The 12,435-nt window shown below is 39.5% G+C and overlaps 1 protein-coding gene across 7 annotated transcripts in view; it reads left to right on the plus strand.

The window, feature by feature from the left end:
- PPP4R4 (protein phosphatase 4 regulatory subunit 4) overlaps window positions 1-12,435 on the plus strand; it is a 108,308-nt gene that overhangs the window by 41,754 nt on the left and 54,119 nt on the right. Inside the window, exon 3 of one of the 7 annotated variants that reach the window (XM_060620656.3) lies at window positions 9,432-9,534. The exons of the other annotated variants lie outside the window; for them this stretch is intronic. The gene's annotated coding sequence lies outside the window, so the exon portion shown is untranslated. The remainder of the gene's footprint in view (window positions 1-9,431; window positions 9,535-12,435) is intronic. 7 annotated transcript variants of the gene reach the window in all.

Raw genomic sequence — 12,435 nt, forward strand, 5'->3', positions numbered from 1 at the left:
CCACATCGGGCTCTGTGCTGACAGCTCAGAGCCTGGAGCCTGCTTCGGATTCTGTGTCTCCCTCTCTCTCTGCCCCCAACCCACTCACATTCTGTCCCTGACTCTTTCAAAAATAAATGAACATTAAAAAAAAAAAAAAGCTTAGCTTTACTTCCTTTTCAAGTCTTATTTCAGGCGGTACAGATGTGTGGATAGCCGATGATAATTAGAAGGAACACTTTTTGTGGGCCAGGCACTGTGCTTAATACTTCAGACACATCCTTTTAAACGTCTTATAACAACTCTACATGACATATTTATTCTCATTTCACAGTTGAGAAAATGCAGGCTTCAAAGAGTCAACGTATGACTATGAATATTTTGTCGGGAGGTCTCTAGGAAGCATGAAATTACATAACTTATTTGTACAGTTCACCAAGCAAAAGAGAGAGTCTTAACTGAAGGTATTAAAGAGGATAAACAGATGATACAAGTTACTTTTTTCTTTCATTTGCAGCTCAAAAGTAAAAGTACGGGTCTTCCTCACTGTAGGTCGTGTTTTCTGAGATAAGTTAAAAGTTCCCTCCTGAGAAAAGCAAAAGGATTTTGTGCAAGCAACACGTTTATAAATAATCAGAACATGGTGTTCCAGATACTGTACAGGTCATAAAAAGCCCACTGTTAGTACTCTATTGACAGGCTAAGGATTTAGGGACACTCTAATGTGAAGAAAGAAAATGAAATAATTCCTGTAATGGAAGCTGATGAAAAACAACCCATAAGGGTTAGAATTGACCTACCTAGGAGGTTTTATGGGCTAGGAAGCATAAAATTATATAATATTTTTTCTAATTCGTTAAAAAAAAGAAAGGAAAAAAAAGAGGCAATATTAACTAAAGGAATTAGGGAACATGAACATGATACAAATTACTTTTTCTTCTGTGGTTTGTAGTTCAAAAATGAAAGTACGTTGACCCATATGCATTTTGAAAATCATATTTATGTTATGTCTTTTTATCTACTTATGCTTACAGACAAAACAGATTAACATCATTAATTATTTTACAATAATTAAATTCAGTGGAAACATTTACTGAGTACATAGTTTTTCTGGGCATGCATAAAATGTTATATTAGCTGATATTCCGAATACCTGAAGATATTTCCTTTCAGTGAATTCTGTTGGAGACCAGTGTTCTCACATGTGCTTCTTAGTCATTCATTTGTTATTTTTACCCTACCATAAAAATCAGCTAGAACTTTTGAAATTCTTAATTAGAAGATCCTTTATTTCTGTGATAGTGCAACCTCTGTTACTACTTGGATATTGTTTCTGACATAAGGCATTTGAGTGATATGAAGGATCATTTATAGACATTTTTGTTTACAGTCCTTGCAAAATTATAAAACAAGGCAGGTATTTCCATACTATACTGTAATAAAGGTGTGTCATCTTTGATGTAAAGCTTTATGGATTAAGTAACCTTTTGGCAGTGATGAACTAAATATCCTAGAAATTTCTCAAATCAGAACATCTAGAAACTCTAAAGTACAGCAAGCATTCATTTAAATGTTTAGGTAAGCTTGTAAGAGAGGAAGGACTACTCAGGGCTCAAACACAAAAGCCGTCAGTTCCACTTGTACTTAGGGTGTGGAAGTGTGCAAGAAAGCATCGCTGCTGTCCAACAACAATAGCTTAGTCACAGAGTCCATTCAGTCACCAGTTCTTTTGAGCCTGTCGAAAGTGGTCACAAGGCAACCAAGAAAACCACATTCAGAAGAGCAGTAGCTCCTCTGAGAAAAGATGGGACACAGGGACACTGACTTTTGACTGACTATGGAAGAAGTGACCACCACATAAGGTTGTTAGAAAAAAAAAATCAGCTGAAATTGTGACAGGTTTTGAAAGGTTGAGCGTGGGCAGCATATCAGTTTAGAATAACTTGGAGCTCCAGACACAAGGGAACTTTGCACCCACTTGCAGTCTCTTTTCCACAAGCCTCCTTGCCTTAGGGGTCAGGACAGGAGATTGGAGAGACTCTCCCTTGCTGATGCCAGTGCTGTGATGAATGGCTGCTGCTTGGGGAAGGGAACGGGAACGCAACACTGCCCATTTCCTCAGGCTATCTCCATGGACACACAGAGAATTTCAGCAGAGATGGAAGCTATAAAATGATCAACTGGAAATGCTAGAAATAAAAAGGATGATGGAGCACCTGGCTGGCTTAGTTGGTGGAGCACGTGACTCCTGATCTCGAGGTTGTGAGTTCGAGCCCCATGTTGGGTGTAGAGATTACTTTAAAATCTTTACTTTTTAAAAAAAGATAACATCAGAGATGAAGCATTCCTTTGATGGGCTCATCAGCAGTTTGGACACAGATGGGGAAAGAATCAGTGAACTTGAAGGTAGAAATTATCCAAACTGAAACACAAAAATAGAACCAAGTAGAAAAAACAAAACAAAACAGGAGAGAGCATCACATGGCTTTGAGACAATGTCAGGTGGTCTAATATATGTGCAATTGGAGTCTCAGAATGAGAAAAGAAGAACTATTTGAAGAAATAATAGTCAAGACTTTTCTGAAGTTAATAAACAACAAACCAAAGATCCAAAAGCCCAGAGAACCTGAAGCTGGATAAACACACACTCTACCACCACCATCACCACCACCAGGCACACTGTGATCAAACTGCTGAAAGTAAAACATAACAATCTCGGGAGCAGCCAGAGATGAAAGAAACATTACAAACAGAGGAACAGAGGTGAGAGTAAAGCAGGCTTCTGGCCAGAAATAGTGCAGATTAGGGGACAATGGAGTGTTAGAAGTACTAAAAGCAAGAAAAAAAAAGTCAATAAGAAATCTGTACCCTGTGAAAATACCTTTCAAGGATGAAAGCAAAATACTATTTAGGCAAAGAGAGATTGAAAGGATTCTTTGTACCAGACTTATTTTACAAGAAATGCTAAGGGAGATATTTGAGGCAGAAATGATGTGATAAGAGATGGACATTGGGTTTACATGAAGAAATAGAGTACCAGAAATGGTAAAAAATTAGGGTAAATGTAAATGAAATAACAATTCCACACAGATTCATTTAGAAAAGAGAGGAAGTAAGAACAAGTCATCTTATGAGGCCAGCATCACCCTGATACCCAAATGAGACACAGACATTACAAAACAAACAACTACAGATGCATATCCCTCATGAGCTTACATGAAAACATCTTCTGAAAACCAGTAAATCAAATCAAGCAACATATAAAAAAGGATAATCCATCATGACCAGTTGGAGTTTATTTCAGGAATTTAGGGTTTGTTAAACATTTAAAAATGAATCCATGTGAGTTATCCTATCAACAAACTAAAAAAAAAGGAAAAAGAAAAAAAATAACATTACCTTTTAATCATCTCCATAGATTTAGGAAAAATATTTGACAAAAGCTTAACAGTCATTCCTGAAAAACAAAACGAAGCTTAGCAAAACTTAGCAAACTTAGAGAGGAGCTTCCTTTGAAAAACACATAGGTAACATTATACTTAAAGGTGAAAGACTGAATGCTTTCCCCTAAGTTCAGGAACAAGCCAAGAGTGTCCACTAATACCACCTTGTTCAGCATTATACTGAACGTTTTAGCCAATGCAGTATGGCAACAAAATTAACGAAAGGCATTCACTTGCAGAGAAAGAAAGAAGTAATTGTGGGTTTTTTTTTTGTCAGATAACATTATTATCTATGCTGGAATCTACATAAGAAAAATAATGGAACTACTAAGTAAATATAGAAAGGCTGGAGGATATAAGATCAATATACAAGTCAATTGTATTTCTATGTTAGCAGCAAACAATTGGACATTGAAGTTTTTCTTAAACTATCACAGTAGCATTGAAATATGTAATTCTTGGGGTTCAATCTGATAAATGATATGTAAGGTCTGTATACTGAAAACTGTAGAACATTGCTGAGAGAAATAATATGAGAACTAAGTGAATGCAAAGGTATACCATGTTCATGGATCAGAAGACTCTATACTGTTACGATGTCAGTTCTTCCCATATCAATCTATATATTTAATGTAAAATAATAAAAATTCCACCATGTTAGGTTTTTGTTTTTATTCCTTTATTTTTGATAGGAAATGACCAGCTAATTCTCAGATTCATATGAAAATATAAAAGACCAAAAATAGCCAAAACAACTTTGAAAAAGAAAAGCAAAATTGGAGGATTTTTTGCTACCTGATTTTGAGACCTAATATACAGCTGCAGCAATTAAGACTATGTCATATTTATATAAAGACAAATCAGTGGGACATATACAGAGGAAAAATAAGTCCTTTATATACATTGCCGGTTGATTTCAGCATAAGAGCAAAGGCAGTTCTGTGTAGAGAGGATAGTCTTTGCAACAAAAGGTACTGGGTTAATTGGGAAAAAAGTCCATACTTCATACCATACACAAAAATTAACTCAAAATAGATTGTAAACCTGTTAAAAACTAAAATTATAAAACTTCTAGAAGAAAATGAGAAAATCTTTGTGACCTTGGGCCAGAGGTTTCTAACATATGACACCAAGGCATGATCCATAGAAGAAAAAAATTGGTATTTGACCTCATGAAAATTTTAAGCTTTAGCTCTTCAGAAGACACTGTTAGAGAATGAAAAGAGAAGACCTAGAATGGGAAAAAATACTCGTGGATCACATATATGATGAAGGACATGCATTCAGAATATGTAAACAGGTCTCCAAACTCAAGAATAAGGGAGAAAAAAAAAACAATTTTAAGAAATGGGCAACAATTTGAACAGCTACTTCACTAAAGAAGATTTGTGGATGGCCAGTATGCATAAGAAAAAGATGCTTAGTATCATTAGTCACTAGATACATACAAATAAGGCTATACACTTGTCAGAATATTTGCACTAAAAAACCCTGACCATTATCTTTCCAGATATTTTTCTAATGTGCTTCTTCCTAATCCTCTGTTTTTCTTCTAGAACTCTAATTTCACATATATTAGACCTTTTAATGTCTAATCTTCTATGTCTTTTCCCTTATTTTCTCTTTGTGAGTCATTTTGAGTGATTTATCCTGATCATATTACAGTTTACCGATTCATTTATGTCTAATCTTGTCGCAGACCAAGAGTGCGGAGTTTTCTCTTGTCCAGCAAGAGAGTGGATGCAGAATTGAATACTAGAGAGGCTAATGTCCGGGAGGAGACAAGAGCCCTGAACAGGGGTTTCCTCTCCATATTTATTGAGCTCTCAGGATCTTACACACGTGGTGAACGTGGAGAAACCAATCAGACAGTAATCGTTAACTTGTGTAGGAAGCAAAGGGTCGGGGGGGGGGGGGGGGGGCAAGTGGAGTTTGTGATCAAAGCACAAATAGCATATTGGCACCAGATGGAAAGGAATTTCCTGCAGGTGATATAACAAGTTACTCATTGTAGTGATCTCATTGTAGTGTGTCTTGCTAACTGACCTTGGGTGCATTTGCCCGGTGGTGGCGGCTTTCCACCCTAAGCTTTTTAAACCTATTTCCCCACGTAATCTGATTTTGATTATCCTACTTTTCTGGTCTGGAATTTCTAATCTTTTTTTGAAAATCTACCACGTCCCCTTGAACCAGGTATGCATCAGATTGCACCAATACCCGGAGCGTGGTGCATTTCTGTTTTATATTGCTTCTGTTGGATCTCACTCGTATTTCCTTATCTCTTCGTGTGCCTGCATATTATTGATCGTATGTTTGACCTTGTATTTGATAAATTATTTGTAGAAATAGATTGAGCCTTAGGGTGGTCTCTTCTTCTGGGAGCCACTTAACTGCATTGGCAGTAAAGCCTCAGTTAATCCAGTTTCAGGTACTGGATGTTGTGAAGCCGGGCTGCTCCTCGGGCAAAAGCCAGTCGGCTTCAGGATCACCCTTATCCTGTCCCAGGGGTCTTACTGGGGACCCTCTGCAAGACTGTCAAAAAAAAGTCACTTAAGCTGTCAGCCTCTCAGGAGTCTTTTCTAGAATTAGCAGATGGCCTCAGAGGAAAAAGAGGCCCCAGATTACATGCTTACCTTTCTGGAATGCCTTTGTCTCTTAGATCTTGGATGGGTAATTAATCTAGTAATGAACAATGTAGGACGGGTAATTATTTAGTTTTGGATGGGTAGCCTTGTTAGTTTCCATATGCTCTTACACAGATGACTTTTATATTTTGTCCGGTTTTGTAAATTCTCCCCATCAGGAGAGCTGATTAGGATTATCTAGTCTTCCATTACCGAGAGGGTAAGTTCCCTTTCCTTTTATTTTATTCTTCTTGGTTTCATCTTGGAACGATTTTAGCCCAAAATGCATATACCCCTTCACCGTGGCCTACCATCACCCTTATCCCCACACAAAACAACTGATTGTTTTCTACTCATGTATTAGGAATAATTTAGCATTTTAAATTAAATATTCTGCCAAAACATTTGTGATAGCTGTCTTCCTTTAAAACTTCGAGTTCTTCAACCCCCTTATTTTGTTGGGGTAAAATTACGTGTACGGTGGCAGATTGCCACTTTTGATCTGTTTTCTGTGTAGGCCATTTCATCTACACCCAGGTCTTTATATATTATCTATATAAATTGCACGTATTCGATGTAAGTTTTCTTATTTACAGCATGCCTTCTCAGAGCATCAGATCCGTATGTGCGGTTTTCTGTTTGTAATCTCCACTGGGATGCCGCAAAGGCCTCTCAGGGTTAACAAGTCCAAAACTCAGTCCTGCTATTTCCCATCGACACCTCAGGTTCCTTTAGTGCCCCCCTGTCCTAATGTGTAGCACTATCATCCACTTGGTTTCCAAGGCAGGATGTGGGGAGTCCTCCTTGATCCCATCTCTTCTTTTGCTCCTCGCTTATGCAGTCCTGTTTGTGTCATGTCTTAAATATGTTTTGAATCCACCCACCTCTCTCCAACCACACCCCCTTCACCCTAGTCCTGGCTACCGTGAGGGTTTGCTCAGATGAGGGTCATGGTTTTCCAAGTGGTCCCTTCCCGCTACCTCCCTCCCGGTCCACCCACCTCTCTACTTTCTGATTCACTTTCATCGTAGTGGTCTGCATGCTGTTTCAAAGCATTTAAGGCTACAATTTGAGTGTTCTCTTACTGAGTGCATCTGAGGCCCTGCGTAATTGGGGTTCTTTCTGTTTTCCCCAGCCTCGGCCCCTCCTCTCGCGGTGTGCTCTAGTCTCACTGGCCTTTTGGTTCCCGAGTCCGCCAGGCTCCTTCTTGTTTCTCAGTGCCAGGAGCGCTTGCCCTCGTACTCTTCGTGCTTATCCAGCTTTTGTCTTGTTATCTCTTTCTCTTTGCGCAGGCTGGGTGTCACTTGTCCGTGATCCTCTCTCCTTGGGAGAGATCAAGTCCCCTGTCAGGTGTTCTTATGCCATCTGCGCTTCTCATCCTTGGCTCCTATTACAGTCTTAACTGTGGCACTAACAGGTGCACTGCTAGTCCTGCTCATTGCTAAGGCTCTAGAACCTGGCACAGCCTTGAATGTAACTAAACATTTATTGAATGTTTAAATATATGGAAGCTACAGGGGTCCCTCAAAGGTAGGGAACAATGTTTGACTTTTCTCCAGCTTCCCAGTACACTTAGTATGATGCTTAATTAATAAATAGCTGTGAATGAAATCAAAATTAAATTATCAAAATTAGATCTTCATTGGGCTACTTTAGACAGAGATTAGAAGGGACTAGATTAGGACAGACTGACTAGAAAGAAAGCCCAATTTCCACTTGGTTATAGACATTTGGTGTGCTTTCCAACGCTGATTGCCCCTCCAAGAAAACAGTTTATCATTTTATCAAAATGTGTTCAACTAATTAAATATGGCTACAATGGATCGTTTGATATGGTTACTTTCAGTGCTATATCGAGCAAATAGATGTTTCTTTGATAAGCATATCTTTTCTTTGCAGTGTTATATATATAGCTTTTTATTTACATTCTCGGCCTAAATCATGAGATTACATGACTCTAACATATTATATGTCAAAATGACTGGGCGGAGTAGTCTAATTAGAAGCTCAGTTTCAAAACCATTGTCTTGAAATGTATTTATTTGTTTGGTGTTGTCATGATTTTGTTTTGTTCTTTTAAAAAATTTTTTTTAACGTTTATTAATTTTTGAGACAGAGACAGAGCATGAACGGGGGAGGGTCAGAGAGAGGGAGACACAGAATCTGAAACAGGCTCCAGGCTCTGAGCTGTCAGCACAGAGCCCGAGGCGGGGCTCGAACTCACGGACCGCGAGATCATGACCTGAGCCGAAGTCGGCCGCTTAACCGACTGAGCCACCCAGGCGCCCCGGTGTTGTCATGATTTTGCATGGAAGGACACTTCATTGCACATCTACAGTAGTGGTATGATAGTTACCATTGGTATTTCCTTTATGGAAAGAGATCTTTGGGATATCGTTATGTGTACCTCCTCATGAACCTTGCTAATCACTGAAACACAGATTTAAAGAAGGATAAAAGACATCCCTTTTGTTCCTGTTCCTGTCTCCACTTTATTTTCCCCCTTTCCCTCTCGGATTTTGACTTTCAGGATTCCCAACTAGTTCTCCTCGCCCTTTATTTTAGTGTAGAGCCTGGCGGTCAGCGATAGGGGAAACAAATGAGGTATAGTAAGTTGTTAAAGGTATCTGAGTTGGTATGTTTCAGTTATTCACACTTAATTCAGCTTTAAAGTCTTATAAACGTCACCATTTTTATAGTGAAAAGAGCTGCTTACCGTTACTGTCAGTCACTGAAAATTCTCACGGTTGTGACCCTCGGAACCCCAGATATTTTATGTGTCCTAGGTCTTCAATGTTTTAATATTTAAATCCCTATTATTTAACTTCAAAATGATCAGTGATAGTCTCTCTAAAAATCTACAAAGATATTTGTAATTTTAGTTCTCCTTTACCTTTAGCCAGCGCCATTTGTGGTAAATATGTTTACCAGTTTAATTCAGTAAGTTTAGTTTCCAAATGTGTGAATCCAAAATATTCTGTTCTTTTGGAATAAGCCAGTGATTTGTGTAATGCTTCTCTGGGTTGTATATAATAAAGAGCAATATCTTTTGAGGTATACCATGTGGGCTTATTGGAGACAGAGCAGTTTCCCTCTAGGCCAGGACCGTAACATGTCGTACAAAACGCTTTCTCGTACCGTTGATGCTAACCAAAGAGAGGACTAAAGTTCATGCTAACTTGAGCAGAGAAGTGTCTAGTACATTTTCCTTCCTTAAGCGGGAATAGTTTTTTAAACTTGGAAATGTACCATTAACTCGTTTATAAAATGTCTCATTTCATTTTTGAGGAATTCAAGTTGGAATGCCAGCCATACAGTAGTATATAAGAGGAACGTAACTGCCAGTAAGGCATGCACTTAAGCAATAGAGGAATTTACTTTTCAGTGTCTTCCAAGGTCCATGAGGATGCACACTTATTTACCCAGAGAGTATGGATCTCACTATGTTTGTCCAGAGGGTGTGACTCTGTGGAGGAGAACACTTACTGGTAAGTATCAAATGCTTATTGTATTATGTTTCAGAAAAATATGCTTAGGAGTCCGTTGATTTTTAGCAGTGATAAAATCTCTTAGTCTGTGCTGGTTTCTTAACAGTGGACAGTCCCAGATGTTGAAGTCAGCACAACAAGAGAAACACCCAAATCCTGATAAGACTTGAGGAGTTTTCGAAAATTAAATGCAAAATAGTTGGGGCAAATGTTGCTGCGGGAGTCAAGACTAAGTAATACAGTAAGAAGATACGAAGTTGGAGAGCTTCCCGTGTTCTTCTTTTGCATAAAGTTTGCATGCGTACAAAACCCAAGACTCTAATGACTTTAAGAGGGGGCAGGATGACATCTCTTGGAACTTAAAACAGCAGACTCATGTGAACCGGAATGAACACGGTGGCCCTCACGATATATGTTGATATTTCCTTGCAAAGTAGTTTCTGTTGCTAAATAAAAGCCGTGCGTTCTGAAACCTGTAAGTGATGTATACCGGCCACGTCAAATCTTGTAAGAGTGTTTTCCAAATCCAAAATAGTTAGTGTGGAACACGTGTTTGTTTTGGAAACAGTAAAACGAGGGGATATGGGAGGGCTGATTTCAGAGACCAGTCGATGTTTTTGCTTTACGCCTTATCATTCCCTCTCTTATTCTTTTAGCCAAGAACTCTTAAGATATATAATTGACTATTGGCCGCGGAAACTTGTAAAATGACATTTGTGTGTGTGATACAAAAGTTTGAACGTGCTGTAGGTTTTCTGGGAATTAACCATACCGCTTAAACGTTTGCCACAGTGAAGCCGCTGCCAGATTTCCCACACTACCACGTGAAGGTTCGGGATTGATTGGAGCCGATGAATGGAATGATGAATGGAAGTGCAGAGTCCATAAGGAAGAGTTGAGTACTTAGCTTTGGCATCAGGCAGACAAGGAAGGGTTAAGTCTTACAGGTGCCAATCGCTAGCTTGCTGGCCCTCAGCAGGATACTTGACGACTCTGAGTCGGTTTCTTCTGCTGTAGGATGACATGTTATCTCCCAGAACGATTACTGGCCGTGGTCCCCCCACGTGAATCGAGAAGGCCGGGTATTTGGTCTGCATCCTGGTTGCACAGATGCTGGGGGAGAAGATGGCAGGAACGTCCCCTTATGGACACGATGGAGGGTTGAGAATGCATTTCTAGTGATCTGGTTTTGCTTTGCCTTGTGTCTAATTCTGCCAATCCCTAATCTTTAGGACTCACCTCAGCATCTCTTGAAGTCATCCTTTAGGAGATGTGGAAAATGTGTGTGAAAGGACAGAGCGCCAAGAGCAGAAACTTTAGGTGAAAGGGTAAGGGATACTCAGTCATCTGGCGGTCGCTTCCTGAATGCCTGCTGTGTGCTAGGAGGTGGGGTGCAGCGGTGAGCGCAACGGCCACAAACTCTTGCAGTCCGGCAGCTTGTATTCAGGTGTGGGAGACGGACCACAAGCATAGGAGCGTGTTGGACAGTGGAGATAATAGACCTGTAATATAAAGGAGGTGATGAGAGCTTGAGCGGGGGAGTGGCTCTCAGTATGAAATCAGGTCTTCAGGGAGGAGCTCCTTGGAAAGGTGATACTTGAATAGAGGCTCGAGAGAGATCAGGGAGCCAGTCATGTGGAAGTCTGGGAAAAGTGGGCAGTGGGAACAGATCTGGGAAGTCACTGAAAGGACTGACTTTTGCTGTGAGTGGGATGGAAGCCACTGGGGAGTTTGAGCTGCTAAGTGACGTGATCGGACTTGTGTTTTATAAGAATCTCTCAGGTTATTGTGTAGACACTAGACGGTAGAGGTGCCATGATGGCATCGGGGACTAGTTAGCAGGTTCCTGGGGTAACTCAGGCTGGAGGTGATGGTGGAAAGTGGTCAGACTCTGTGTCAGGATTGGTTGGCCATCTGTGGTGAGTGAGAGGCTGAGAGGGGCCAAGGGCCGGCCCCAGAGTTTTGGGGCCGGCGACCGGAAGGGAGGAGTTGTCATTCACTGTTTGTGGAGGTAAAGATGGGAGGAGGAACAGGTTTGGGGGAGAGATCAGTTCAGATGTGGACAAGATGAGATTCCTATTAGGTGGCCTCGTGTAGAGGAGCCCCGTGGATGGCCAGTGGTCATTACTTAAATGCCCAGTGTGCACAAGTTGGTAAGTCGTGCAAGCTCTGTTTAAATGATTTAAATCTCTGGGAAGATGGTACTAGAATTCACATTTTCTAGATTAGGAAATAATACGGAAAGATCAATTTTCTTAAGGTCACAGATAGGAAACCTCGTTGTTCATATCTGTTCCACGTTATTGTACGAACTTTACTATGTTAGTTATAAAGTAGGCATTTAAGGGAAATTCCCATAATTGACATAACTGATCAAGCAACAAAGTAATGCTTTTAGCTAACACACACACACACACACACACACACACACACACGAGCTCTCTCTCTCTCTCTCTCTCTTCTAGAGAAGTAGAGGTAGTATCTTTGATGAGGTTTAAATGAAAGTTTGTTTTTGTTTTTGTTTTTTACCTTTTGATATGTTGAAAATTAGTATCTCATGTAGTCTTTAACTTTGAACATACGTTACAATTTTTTTTTAAGGAGTGGCTATGGATATAATTAATTTTTAGAAACATTCTTCTATTTAAAAAATTCCTTCTTTTAAAAACAGTTTACTTCATGGTAATTTATATTCTTGTCAGTTATCTAAAGGGGAAGACACATTTACACAATCTTAAGTGTATTCCTTTTTTATAGTAGAATGTTTAATGTTTATTTTTTGAAATAGAAATACAGGGAATGAAAACCTTTGACCTTTGACATTCCTATTCTAGGTATGATGGTGAACTGTACAATGCAATGCAAAAATAGAAATTGAAATCTATCAAAAATCCCTAATCC

The sequence above is a fragment of the Panthera onca genome, chromosome B3 (assembly GCF_046562875.1).
Source record: "Panthera onca isolate mPanOnc1 chromosome B3, mPanOnc1 haplotype 2, whole genome shotgun sequence".
NCBI lineage: Eukaryota > Metazoa > Chordata > Mammalia > Carnivora > Felidae > Panthera > Panthera onca.